Below are 12,876 nucleotides of genomic sequence, written 5' to 3'. Positions count from 1 at the left end.
CAGGGATAAGCTGGTCACATACTGAAGATCAGCAAACAGCAAATAGTGGTTTGCCAGCTTACAGCAAATACCACCACAAGTCACCTGCATGACTCTCACTGGTTATTTAACTCAGAAGTTGCCAGTATTGGAGATCCTAAAGCCACATTTCCTAACTGCTTTCTTGGCTATTTTGAAGCCTGCAATAGAGAAGGCTGAAAAGATAAAGCAACTCTTAGCTTTGAGAGTGGCACCCCAGAGCAGATGCAGCAGTGCTTAGCTGTTGCGACTCTTGAGGACTCTCATGGGGTCAGATACAGAAGAATCTGAGATGCTGCCACCCAAGACAAACCTCGGGAGATAAAGCACCCAGAGATCCAGCCAGCAGCTCCCACAGACAAAGGAGACTGGGTCCACTGCAGATTAAATTAGCTAAGCCTGCTTACACCAGGAGCTCTTGTTTGCCAACAAGCACACCTCCCACAGATTTATTCTTCCTAGCTCCACAATTTAATGTTCCGCCAAGGAGGAACAGACCTGCTTCATCAAAGACCTGAAAATGAAAATACACAGAAAGAGGCAGCAGAGCAGATACAATAGGTTCCTAAAGCCTTAGGCAGGATACAGTCTAGCAAGGGTTTACGTCACCCATCTAGACCCTAGAGCCATGGCAAGGAATGAGGTGCAGTAGCCTGCATGGTGCTGCACTTCTTCAGCCTAATGTGAAGAAAAGGAGGATGGGGGACAACGGGGTCTCCCCTCTAACTGCTCCAGAACCCAGCTCCATTGTGTCCCCTGCAGCCCTGTATAGTATGGGAAGAAGGTGACAACATTTCCTTCATGATCTTCAGGACCTTCACTTCAAATCTGCCTCCTAGGAAAGCGCTCATTTTTCCTGCCTAATTTCCATCAATAACATTTCTTCCCCCATCTCATCTGCTGCAGTCTCACGCAAATCAAAGACACTGCCAAAGGCATGGTTATTTTTACATTTTCCTCCTAGGAGATGGTATCTTCATGAAGCATTAGTACCACACCACATCAGATCACTGTACCATGCCAGCTCAGCCCCACAACAGGATGAAGTCTGGAGGAGTCCCAGTAATTTCTGTCTCAATGGCATTAAAACTCTCTGGCTTTCCAGTCAAGGATACCCCACAAAGCAAACAGCCCCAGGCTTAAAGGCAGAAAGGTGCCATTCCACCCAATCTCTCCATAGCACTCCTTCCAAGCACCAAAACCATCTTCCAGTCATATCAGTTTCGGATTTTTTTCTGAGGTTTTGCCTTTGTCATGGCACCCCACAAGGCACTTGCCTCATCTGGATGCAGTCTCTGTGGACCTGGGACTTCCAAACCGAATCAAATTTTCCCTCTAAAAGGAGGCACTGGGTTTGGCTGTGCCAAGACGTTGAAGACCACAAGATGACCCTCCTCCCTGATGTGGCACATAGACTTCAGCATGACACAGAGCTTCATTAGACCAGCATCTCTTACACTGGGCACTTTTACACTGGAAGAATTAAGAAAAGCAGTACTTCCACAAGTAATCTAAGAACTTCTGAACTTTAAAAAGCAAAGCAATGGAGAGCAAAGCATGGGGCATGCATGGAGAGGCTGGTCTGTACACCCACAGGAGAGGATCAAGGTCTCCTGTATGCTATGGCACACCTGCAGCAGCTACACCCTTGCATGAGCACAACAACGCGATCACACTACCAACATCCTGTAACCCACCGCCGGCAAAGCTCACACTCCTGACTTGGAGCGGGGCGGCAGCAGTGGGTGGGAGCCAGGAGGGCTGGGATGAGGAAAACAGGATCCTTTCCAACAAAGGGAGCACAGTCCACCCGGTGTTTTCTCCCCCACCCCTTCCCCTGCGATCACTCTCCCCACTGTTCGGTCATGACAGAGAAGCCAGGCATTCAGGGAAGGAGGTACCATTACACTGTGCGTGACTTGTCTGTGGTTACTTTACAAATGAAGGTGATCATAATGAATGTGTGCACCCTTAAAGAAGCCCTGCTGCCCTTCCCCCACCAACCCCTCCCAAAGCAGAGCACAAATCCAGCTGCAACCTTATCTTGATGCAGAAACAGCCCAGGACAGAGATATAAGGGTTCCCTGGAGGCACGGTTTATTAAAGTCATCTCTATTTAGTCAGTTCTCTTCAAAACCGCCACACTGAAGTGCTGTTCCTGGACTGGTTTTCACCACTGCAGCAGCAAACACCACCCAGGCAGTGTACCCCAGCCTGGCAATGCAATGTGTCACAAAGACACAGGGTTTTCCCAGGCTAAATTGCAACCCAAGGCCAGGGGGGCTACACCCAGGACAAGGCGCTCTGGGAGACCCACAGCTGAGAGTCACAAGGAGCTCCAGAACACAGCCTGGTCTCACCCCAGGGACGGAGACTGGTGCATTAATGAAGTCCACAGGACGCTCCCTATTGATACAGCAGCTCCGCCTGGGACCCCACAGCTGCTGTCGCAAGGGATTGCACACTAGCAGCCAAATATACCTAATCCCATGTTTTAAGTACCAGAGCTATAAAACAACCACACAAAGCACCAGTTTGTATGGATCCTGCGGAACCTCCCCGCAACCAACGCCTCTTTATTTATCCAACACGCGATCTTTACACATTCAGCTATTTTCATCCCACCCTGCTATTAATGGATGCAAAAGGCAGCTGGCTAAGGCGTTGGACAGAAATCTCATTTAGAGATCAAGACAAGCTTAATTGGTTTCTAGCCAGACCTGCACAAAGATGGGTTACTCCACAAATACAGTTGTTAATCTGACCATTATACTCCTTAAGCTCCCACTAACAAAGAAAATGAAATAAAGATGCACAAAGGAATGCAGTATTCTGAGCATGTTACTTCCACCAAGTAACACATCAGAAGCAATGCATTCTGCAAGAACAAGGGCCTTGCTTTTCTTTGAAGGAAAAGGATAACCAAGTGGTAAATAAAGTAACAACAACAAGACCTAACAGATCCAATCTGCATTTTCCACAGGCAATCCCCATACATTTCAGGTCCCTCAAGAGCACTCCCAGAATCTATTGTTTCTGTGGGCAGGCAGCAGCCGAAGAGACGCCCTGTCACAAGCAACAGAGTAGAAAAGATGCAGAATCTCGTGATTAAAGAGCACAAGACTGAAACCCCAGAGAGCGGAATTCACTTCCTTACTTAGCTGTAACAAATAAATAAATAAAGAAATAAAGAAAGAAAGAAAGTTGCGAATTTCCTGTGCAATCACATCCTACATGATTTATGCACAAACCCAGTGTTGAAAAGCGAGGGAGGGGGAGGAAGCAGGAGGAGGAAGGGGAAGACACAATCCTATGGGCTTTTAATAGGCTTGAGGTTAGATCAGCACTGGCAAGCTGTGAATATCCACCTGCAGTGGGTGCTGCATGAGCTGAAGCTTGTGCTGGGAAGTCACTGCACATCCCACAAACTCAGGTAGGGGAACATCCTGCTCCTCTGCCCAGATGTGTGGCACAGGCTCAGCAACATCACATCCCCAACAGCAGTATCCCACAAGCTTTCAGAATATGGAACTCCAAACAGAAACAAAACCATGCACAAAATGGAAGGGTTAGTGATAGTTTCCCCTCTTGGAGTTACACAAGAACTTAGAAACAAGAACATAAAGCTATCCTCCAAACGCAGCATACTACGCAGCAATTACAGCGCTGCAGAACCAGGTAGAGAGGTGATGAAAGGGTTGTTTGGTTACAAACCCTTGTGCAACAGCCTGGGACTCCCCCCAGCTCTGGCATAGGAGGTCTGTTTATTTTCCCAAACCCAAGCAAATTTGGCTCAGCAGGAAGTGGTGTACCCAAGGGAGAGCAGAGCTGTGGATACTCCAGCAGGACAGAGCAAGGCCAGAACCAGAAAGGATGGTGGCAGTTGTGTTTTGGACCTTTATAGGAATATCCCTCAAGCTCCAGAGCATCTTTGCAAAAGCCTTTTGCAGCAGGAGGATTCACTATATGGCAAAGGGCCAGAGAGGTGTTTTTCCAAGACCTTCCTCAACCACAACTAGTGCTCACAAATCTGAGGCTTGCTAGGCTTGGATATATAGGGCTGGTGCTGTCCCAGAGAGCTGCAGCCGATTCAAACTCACTTTCAGCAGCAAGAGAAGTTGTAATTAGCAGCACCAAACACAGCCCAGGGGCTGGGTAAGGACATCCCAGTGACATTATCTGATAAGGTGACTGTTAGATGTGTTTTGTCTGGCTTCCCCCCCCCCCATGCATCTCGGGATGCATGGTAACAGCCCACTGCCACAGCTGGAGTTCAGTTTTTGGCATCCCCAGTGATGGGCCCCTCCTTAATTCCTCCAACACCTCATGGCCTACTGGGGATGCCAGACCCCAAAGACACAGCCTCACCCTAACTTCCATCAAAATGAAAGACATAGTCCAAAATATGAGGCTAAGGGAAAAAAATACGAACATGAAGCAATTGAGCTACAGCTGTGAGACACATCACCACACATCCCTTACCCAGTATCTCACACATCTCTCACTCAGTTCAGCCTCATCCCCAGCGCAAAGTCAACAGAGCTTCCTCTGATGCAACCATGAGCAATACTTTGGACATCTACCCACTGAGTATTTTGAGGTTAAAGTTCCTCTTTACTCTCTTTCTCATGCTGCAAGCTGTCATGCTATAGGGTGGCTAAAGGAATGCCAGCTAAAGGAATGGCACAATTTCATGACTACGTAACCCAAATCACACCCCCCTGTACACCACTGCGGTTTGAACATAACTATGATCACTGCGGCATCGCTTGAGATGGCAAATATTGTTGAACATGGTGAATGGAAGAGCAGCAGCAGCTTTTAATACAACAGTAAATGTGAGAAAATGATGAGCATAAAGACTCATTTCCAGCTCCATACCCAAAAGCAAACTGACTGTAGGGATTACAATATTTAGCATGCTCTAAAAATTTTCCTTGACATCTTTTTGCTCTGTGTGATGGGTAGAGATTTCTCATGGCCCCGGAGCCACCAGCTATTTCACATGCAATTTGCCAAGTGGCACTCTTCACAGAAGATAAAAGGAGCTGGAGTTTATAAACGGATCCGAGTTGTCCCCAGAAAGGCTCCTGCCTCTTTGCAGGATGCCTCCAAAATGCTGCAGTAGGGAGCCAGCACATGGACTGAGGTCTCAAAAACAACCTCTTACCCAGAGAGCGCTGGTAAGCGAATGGCTTATGTAAAATATCTGTCAGAGTACCTGTTTGAAGCACCCGCTCTTGTAAACAAGGTTGCTTTGGAGGCACCAGGGATTAGTGCAGTTCAAACAGTCCTTGGCGTGACTTAGAGATCTGCAAGTTCAGCTCTTCTCTTGGCTGACGCTCGCCTGGCACCACCAGGCTCCCAACAGCCTTAACCCTGCTGACTCCCACACATGGAGGCTAAGAAACTGGGATGTGGATGGGAGAAGTCCCATACTTGGCAGAGAAAACTCAAGGCAACAGCACCATGGGGCTTCTTCTCCCTTGTAGCTAGGGGAGATCCAATACCAGATGGCCAGGAGCAAGCTGGGCAAGTGTCCCTCAGCAGAGGCACAGCAGCTGAAAGTCATGCATGGGATATGCAAGGAGAACAGTGCCAAGCAAAACAGGGCAGCTGAAAATCATCATGCATCCGAAAAGCTTAACCTGACATTAAGGCAGAGAGCAGCCTCTCTTTCCTGCACTAGGCATGCAGCCACAGCCCAGACACTCCTAGTGCCTTGGGGGCAGAGGGAAGAAAACCACAGTAAATGAAGCCTCCTTTGCATGCAATTTCTATGAAACCCAGGCACAGCCAGGGTATCCACCTTCCCGGCTCTATCTTCCCCATCTTCAGGTTTGGCCCAGGCGAAAAGGTGCTGTGGTTTCCAGGAGCAGCAGCATGAAGCAATGGGAGTGCAAAGGGTGTCTGGCAGCCACAGGACAGAAAGCTTTACACAAACAGGTTTACAGTTGTTTACATCCACACAAGCATCCTTGAAGAGAACAGGTGCACTGGACTCAGCCATCACAGATAGTCCAGGATGGCACACCAGAGTTCACAGCTCCTCTAAGCACCACTCATTTAGAAGATGCTGAGGCCAAGCAAGGAAGAGGTACCCAGGAAAAGGAAAAACAAAACAAAACTCATGAACCAGGTGATGGACATAGTCACACGGAAACACTCGGGAACAGTAGCAGCAGGGCAGACCCACCACAGCCTAAGCTAAATGTCATGCAACACAACTGAGCCAGAGAAATCCCAGCTGCGTTGCCTTCATGTCCATGCCACAGCAAACAATTCATCTTGCTTGTTTGGGGTAAATGGTCTCCACATTGCTCTCCCATCCTTCTCCTCCCTGCTGGAGCTGGGAGCAAGACCTGCTGCTAGCAGACATTGCCTGTAACAGGCACTAAGCTGCTAAGACATCACCTGAGCAGCATAAAATGCCCCCGTTCTTTCCACCACCCTGCCTCATTGCACTTTCCCTCTCACAACCCAGACCTAAACAACTGCAGGTCCCACCCCACAACAGTACCTTGTGCATCCCATTCTCATATTCCAGTTTTTCTTTGATTCTCAGGACAAGCACCATCCTCTCTCCCTACCCAAGCTGTGCAGAGCTGCTTCCCGGGTGCAGAGCATAGCCCCAGCTCTGCTGCCCCATGCTATGGGTTTGTTCCTGTCTAAAAATGGTGCATGCACTTTACTGCTTGTTGACAGTCTACCCTCAGATGCTCAACCTTAACACCTCTGAGAATGCCCTGCTTGCTAGAAGGACCTCCATCAGGAGACCAAGCTGATCCTCATTCCTACAAAGCATCAAAGGAATCAACGCCCCACAGAGCCTTCCCAAAAAGCTGCCAAGCTCCCTAGCTAAGTTTTGCATATTGCTATGGAGTCCAGCTGCTGGCGTTTCATGCAGCACTCTCTCCCACCCAAATCAGCCTCCAAATGGCACAATTCTGACAGTTCTGAATTGCCTCACTCCTGTCACAGTGCCCTGAAGCAGGATATACCAGCAGCCTACTTCATTGCCATGGCGAGACTGGCATGAAAGCCCCATGTGAAAAATGAGCAGCAGAGAGCAACTAACACCTGGCGATCATGCTGTGTTTTCCTCTACTCTCCTGAGGATGGACACAGGTTAGATGAATTGAGTCCTTTACCTTCCTGGCATTTGGCTGCTGCTGCTGCACTGCTTTTAGCTTTCCACACTGCGCCTGTGCAAGGGATGAAGAGCCCCAGAGCAAAACTCCTGGCAACAGCCCAAATCCTGAGCTTGGGAAGTGGGTCACTGGGTTCAGCTTCCGAAAACTGTTCCTTCAGGAGTGGTGGTAAAAGCAGCAACAGCCACCTGCATCATGAGAGCCAGAGCCGGACACTCCTGCTGCTCCTCCACCACACCCTCCACACATATTGCATTCACCCTCTTGTAAAAACACTCACGCATCAGTGGAGCAGCCTAGAGAGGGCCAGCCCTGACTTCCAGGCGCTTCAGCTGCGTGCATACAGAAGACATGATTCAGGTAACCAGCACGTAGCTGAAAGCGCATCTCTATGCAATGCTCACACAGAGGAATGCAGAAGGCGAAACATGAAGCCACTTGTCTGGCAAGGCGAATACCCTTCAATCATGCACCAGGCTCAGAGAGCACCGGGGAACTCAGTTCTTTGGGTTGAGAAAGACAAGGATGCCTCCAAACAGCAACATACCATCTCTTACTTACCAACCACACTGTGGGCATGCTGCTGTATTTCCTCACTGCTAAGTCCAGAAGAGTTCAGCAAGAGAGCTCCGCAACGACATATGAGAAAAACACTATGAGAAGCGAAGCACCTGGCACGTCCTCTGGGAAGAGAGAAGGCAAGAACAACTCTGTTCAGGTGGTTTGACACGTTAGTGCCAGTCAGCACTGCCGAGACAACCAGCTGGCATGTGCTGCGGTGGGTGAGAACATGCCCATCCACCAGCATAGCTCCTCCAGTGGGTCAAGACAGTGTTTTGAAGACAAATATTCTCAAGGCAACTTGGCCCATGAGTTTACTGAGTCATGATAATACTGACTCATCAATGACTGTCACTAGGTTGGGCCAGACCATCCATTTGGCTGATTTAGGAAGAGGCCAGGAGCAACCTTCTGACTCAGGTGCTGTACGGAGCACAAACCTCTTCCAGTCAGCAAATTCACAACAAAAGCCCCCAAAGGACTGGTGGTGAATGCAGGAGGTAGCACGAACAGGATGGGGTGATGAGAGATTCACATGGAGTGCGCAGAGGTTGCTTCAGACCTGGGTGCAGCATGGGCCAGGACGCCCTTGGGAATGACCCCACCCAACTTCACCACAAGGAAAACACAGACCAGATGTTCAGACAACTTCACGTGTTAATTTGGTGTGGTCCAAGCACCTGAATTGTAGCGACTTAACCAATCATGAAACAAAGAGCTGTTGGCTCAGATCATGATACTCTCCCATCAACTAACAAGGTCTTCATGGTGCGCCAGGCTGCTTCTCTCATCTCCACCTCCTTGGGTTTCTCCTCAGTAGCCACAAAGACTTGAAAGCCTTATGACTCACTGAGCTGAGATTTTTTACACTACCCCAGAACTCCTGGTTCTTCAGTATATTCCAAAACGTTACCACATACCAGGAGTACAGGAGATACCAAGTAAAAATGATCTCCTCAAAGGGCAGGAGGGTAAAAAGGCACCAGCACAGCTCTTCTCCCAGCCCAGCTCAGGTTGAGGAAGCGCTGGGGGAAAAGTAGTATCACAGGCAAACAGCAGTTCACAACCAGCATCTTGCAAAGAAGGGGCTGAGGACCCTTTTTCTTTCTTGCATTAAATAGAAAGTTAAAAATTTTCATTAAGGCTGAGGGAACTAATGCAATATGCTGGCATATTTACCTACCTTCCAATCCTTTACTAGCTGTTTCTCTCATCCCCTAGTATGGTAAGCACTTAGGGTAAGTAAATCTATATGGCTTAAACTCTAGATTAACCAACACAGAAGTTAGCATCAGACATTCAATATTTCTTCCCCAATTTATAGCCCTTTGTTCAGATCACCTCTTTTTTCAGTACAGCAATGATGTCTACTTTTTACTCCTGTACCACAACAGACATACAATAATCTTAGAAGGGGGAGGAAAAAAAAAATCAATATGGACATGAGTTGAATTTTACAGCATTCTGCTGCCACAACTTGCAAATAAACAGCTGTCCCAGCAGGTCCATGCAAGCTTAACAGCACAGCAGTAAAACACAAGATTTTTCTTGCCTTTTTAAAAAAGTTTTACTTATATATATTTAAAAAAAAAATTAAAGTATTAAGAAAAGAGCAACAACTCATGCTGAAGAACCATAGTTAGGTCACACTCAGTTCCAGCAGAACAAGCGCATCCTGCTCCACATGGCCTCACCAATCTCTCCTTGGCAGTGACAGCTTTCCGAAGCCAAGTTAAGAAATTTAATTACCAGCATCAAGTCAGAAACCAAAGCGTCCAACAAAATCCTCTTTTGTGAGCAAAGCCTGCAGAAATGTCGCTGAGCAGGCTTTGGCAATCTCCAAAGCTGACAGCTGGATGCCCTGGCTTATCGACTGCTAGAACACACACACAAAAAAAAGCTCTGAATATTTGTAGTGCCGAGCAAGCCTTCAAGGCAGCCTCACCAGCCTCTTAAAAAGGCTCACATAAATAGACAAGCTTCATTTATTAATACTTCAGAGATAAAAGTGGCCATGCAGGAGCTGCTCAGTGCATATCTGTGCAGCAGGAGGAGTAGAAGAAGACCACCAGCTCTGGGCGGCACATCTACTGGCATCCCCAGCCAGGTTTTAACCAGTTCAGGTTATAAATGCAGCTACCTGTGAATGTGGTGGGGTGGTATTAAGTGCATCAGCCAAAGACCTTCAGGCAGTGAACCTGTGCCAGTGGTCAACACATGCAAACAGCAAAACAGGAGGATGAAGCGAGAGAAGCCAAGCTCCTGTCCAGCTAGACAACAATATTTGCAAGGAACCCGGCCACCCAACTGCTCCATGACTCCTCTGTTCTGGGTTCCTCAGCTGTGACAATGACAGTGCAGGAGAGGAGGAGGAAGACACCAAAACAAAGCACAGAAGCAAAGGGATATAAACATGACCCAGTTAGACCGGCTGTCCCCAGCTCCTGCCCATCCTCAGCAGGAGGGCTCATCTGGGACAGGAGGAGCCAGCCCGCTGTGAATGTCCCTTTCCTGCTCCCTCCCACAAACAAAGGGTCAGATAAGGAGCAAGCTCAGGTCAAGACCGGTTTGACTCTGTTTCAAGCCCAGGGGAGCAGATTCGGTGCTGATTTTACACCTCACCCATCCTGTTTGCCTGCCCCGGGTGGAGGCCAGGATGCAGACTGGTACACATGCCTGGCTGGCTGGAGCCAAAAGCTCAAGGGCCGTGGCAGGGGCACCACCGCAGAGCCACACACGAGTGGAGAGCTGGCCAGAGCCAGGAAACGTCAGAGCTTCCTGCTGTCCTGGTGTCACACAGTTGTCAGGCAGTTGGAAATCGTGGACTTTGTCTTGTGCTTCCTGCTCCCAATGGAGCAGGGGCAGGCCCCAGTGCACGGTCACGGGAAAAGCAAGGCAAGTCACTCATTAATGAAGGAACAGCAAGGTGGATACCCAAGCCATAGGGGCCATAGGGCCTGGGGGGGCAGTGCACACCAAAATGAACTCCAGCATCCACAGAAAAAGGTCTGGATGCTGCAGGACCCATTTATTCCAAGGGGGGACCAAAAGAGGGGCAAGCAGAGAACACCGATGGCTTTGGCATACAGTGTTTTCAGCAGGGAAGGATAATGAGGTTGCACCACAGTTCACCACGGCGGTCTGAATATACATCACCACTGTATACAGTGTTAGAATCGACCTCTAGAGAAGAGGGAAAAAAAGATACATTAAAAAAAGCCTTGTTGTGCCATCCCTCTTGCTTGCAGCCAGGAGAAGCCGGCTGGTTGTACAATGTCGAGTGTCTGCAGCGCTCAGACCTGTCCAAAACGACCGGGCAGCCCCCACCCAGGGGCACCCCTCACACCAGCACCTGGCAAAGGGGGCTCAGCTGTGTCCTCTGATCTACCCCCACCTCCAACTTCTGCAGGGAGCTCCTTGCCCCTGGTTTGGCAGCGCACAGCCACCTTGGCTCAACAGCTTTTATCAGGGGAGAGTTATCATCCATTTTTGCCTTAAATTAACCTTGATCACTTAAAGATGTAGAAAACCTGTTTCACACATGCACCAACGCAAGACCCAGCATGGCCATCAGCAAGTGGGGAGAACCCCAAGGATGAAATCCCACTGATGACTTTGATCACAGGTACCAAGCAAGTCACTATCAGGCCGGACCCAACCACAACCACTGCATGCCAATGGCAACGGGTGCCATACCCCGAAGCTTGCATGCAGTCTTTCCTCCATGCAGGCCTCCTAACCGGAACCTCCCAAAATCTCCATCCTGGTGCAGCCAGGGACAGACCAGATCACTCCATCTGGCAGCTTATTGGTGGGTGCCTTTGACACAAACGTCCTCCATCACTGGCATAGCCATAGCCAAACAGGGAGATGTGCTGAAATCTACTCCCACATCAGCGTATCCGGCTGGACCACAGTGTGGCCACAAGCAAGATATTTTACACCAGCACCAGTGGCTTCACACATACAGACCATCAGGCAGCCCCAAATGACTGTACCTGATGAGGAGGCATGGGCGGGGGACAGATACGCCCCCCCCCCCCAAGACCCGCTTTGCTGAGAGGGGGGAACCCCATCCCTGGAGCTGGGGGATAAGCATGGGGTCACATGCCTAAGCCCCGTTTGGAGCTGCCGCAGGGGAGGGACCCGCCGTGCCTGCAGGAGCCGGGGACGAAGCCGCCCTGGGCGGCGTTGCCATGGAGAACGCGGAGCAGCAGCATCCCGCATCCACGCCCGCGCGTGGGCGCCCCCTGCCCGGCGTCCACAGGGCGGGCACCGCCCGGGCACGGCGGGGCCCCGGGCCGGCCCCCCTCGCCCAAGCCCCACTGGGGCCGCAGAGCACGCCAGGCCCCGCAGGACCGCGGACCGGGATGCCGGGAGGGAGAATACAGAGTAAGGTTAGGGGGCCGCACCGCGGGGCCTCGGCGCTCTCCTCCCCACCCCACGCAGCGCCCCGGGGTGGAGCGTGGGCTCGGCTCCCGGCCTCCCCACCTCCCCCACGGAGGAGGAAACGCAGTCCCGAGTGCGGAGAAGCCCCGGACCCCCGCCCCGCTGCCGGCGCGCCCTACCCCCCTCAGCAACGGTCAGCGCCCGCAAGGCACGGAAGAAGGGCAAAGCTCCAGACCTCCCCCCCCGCCCCCCGCCAAACCCCACCTAGGCCGGGGAGGAAAGGAGGGGCAAGCGGCGGCACAGCCGTTTCCCCAAGGCAGCGCACTCACCCGCGGACCAACCGTACCTGACGGCGCTGCGCAGAGCTGCACAGCCCGGAGCCCGTCCGGCCCCTGCCCACAATGGGCCGCGGCCGCTCCGCCTAGTACCGCGCGGCCCGGCCCCGCGCGTTGACGTCACCATCATGGTAACGCCCCTTCCCCCGCCGCCGGGAGCTGTAGTGACACGCGGGCAGCGGCGGGCGGGCGGCTGGGCCGTAGTGCGTGAGGAGCGGTGCGGACGCACGGGGGGAGGCAGGGCGCGGGGCCGCGGAGGAGCCGCAGGCCAGCTCCTGCAGGGGGACCGGAGCCGGGCGGGGAGGGTCCGGCTCCCACCGCTGCGGGCAGTAAAGATCGGGTTTCATCCGGCTGGAGACATGGGCGATCCCGGGCACGCAGTGGCCCAGCGGCCTGACGAAGTCCCCCAAACTACAGCGTTC

At 51.3% G+C, this 12,876-nt stretch overlaps 1 protein-coding gene across 2 annotated transcripts in view; it reads right to left on the bottom strand.

Moving 5' to 3' along the window:
* DAAM1 (dishevelled associated activator of morphogenesis 1) overlaps nt 1-12,476 on the bottom strand; it is a 94,323-nt gene extending 81,847 nt beyond the window's left edge. For both annotated transcript variants that reach the window (XM_061376459.1, XM_061376461.1), the window contains exon 1: nt 12,449-12,476. The gene's annotated coding sequence lies outside the window, so the exon portion shown is untranslated. The remainder of the gene's footprint in view (nt 1-12,448) is intronic.
* Between the last annotated feature and the right edge of the window lie 400 nt (nt 12,477-12,876).

Source organism: Neopsephotus bourkii, unplaced genomic scaffold (genome assembly GCF_033783945.1).
Source record: "Neopsephotus bourkii isolate Nb327-2 ecotype Australia unplaced genomic scaffold, CSIRO-AGI_Nbou_v1 NB_1707, whole genome shotgun sequence".
Taxonomy (NCBI): domain Eukaryota; kingdom Metazoa; phylum Chordata; class Aves; order Psittaciformes; family Psittacidae; genus Neopsephotus; species Neopsephotus bourkii.
This window is presented reverse-complemented; position numbering and strand designations above follow the sequence as displayed.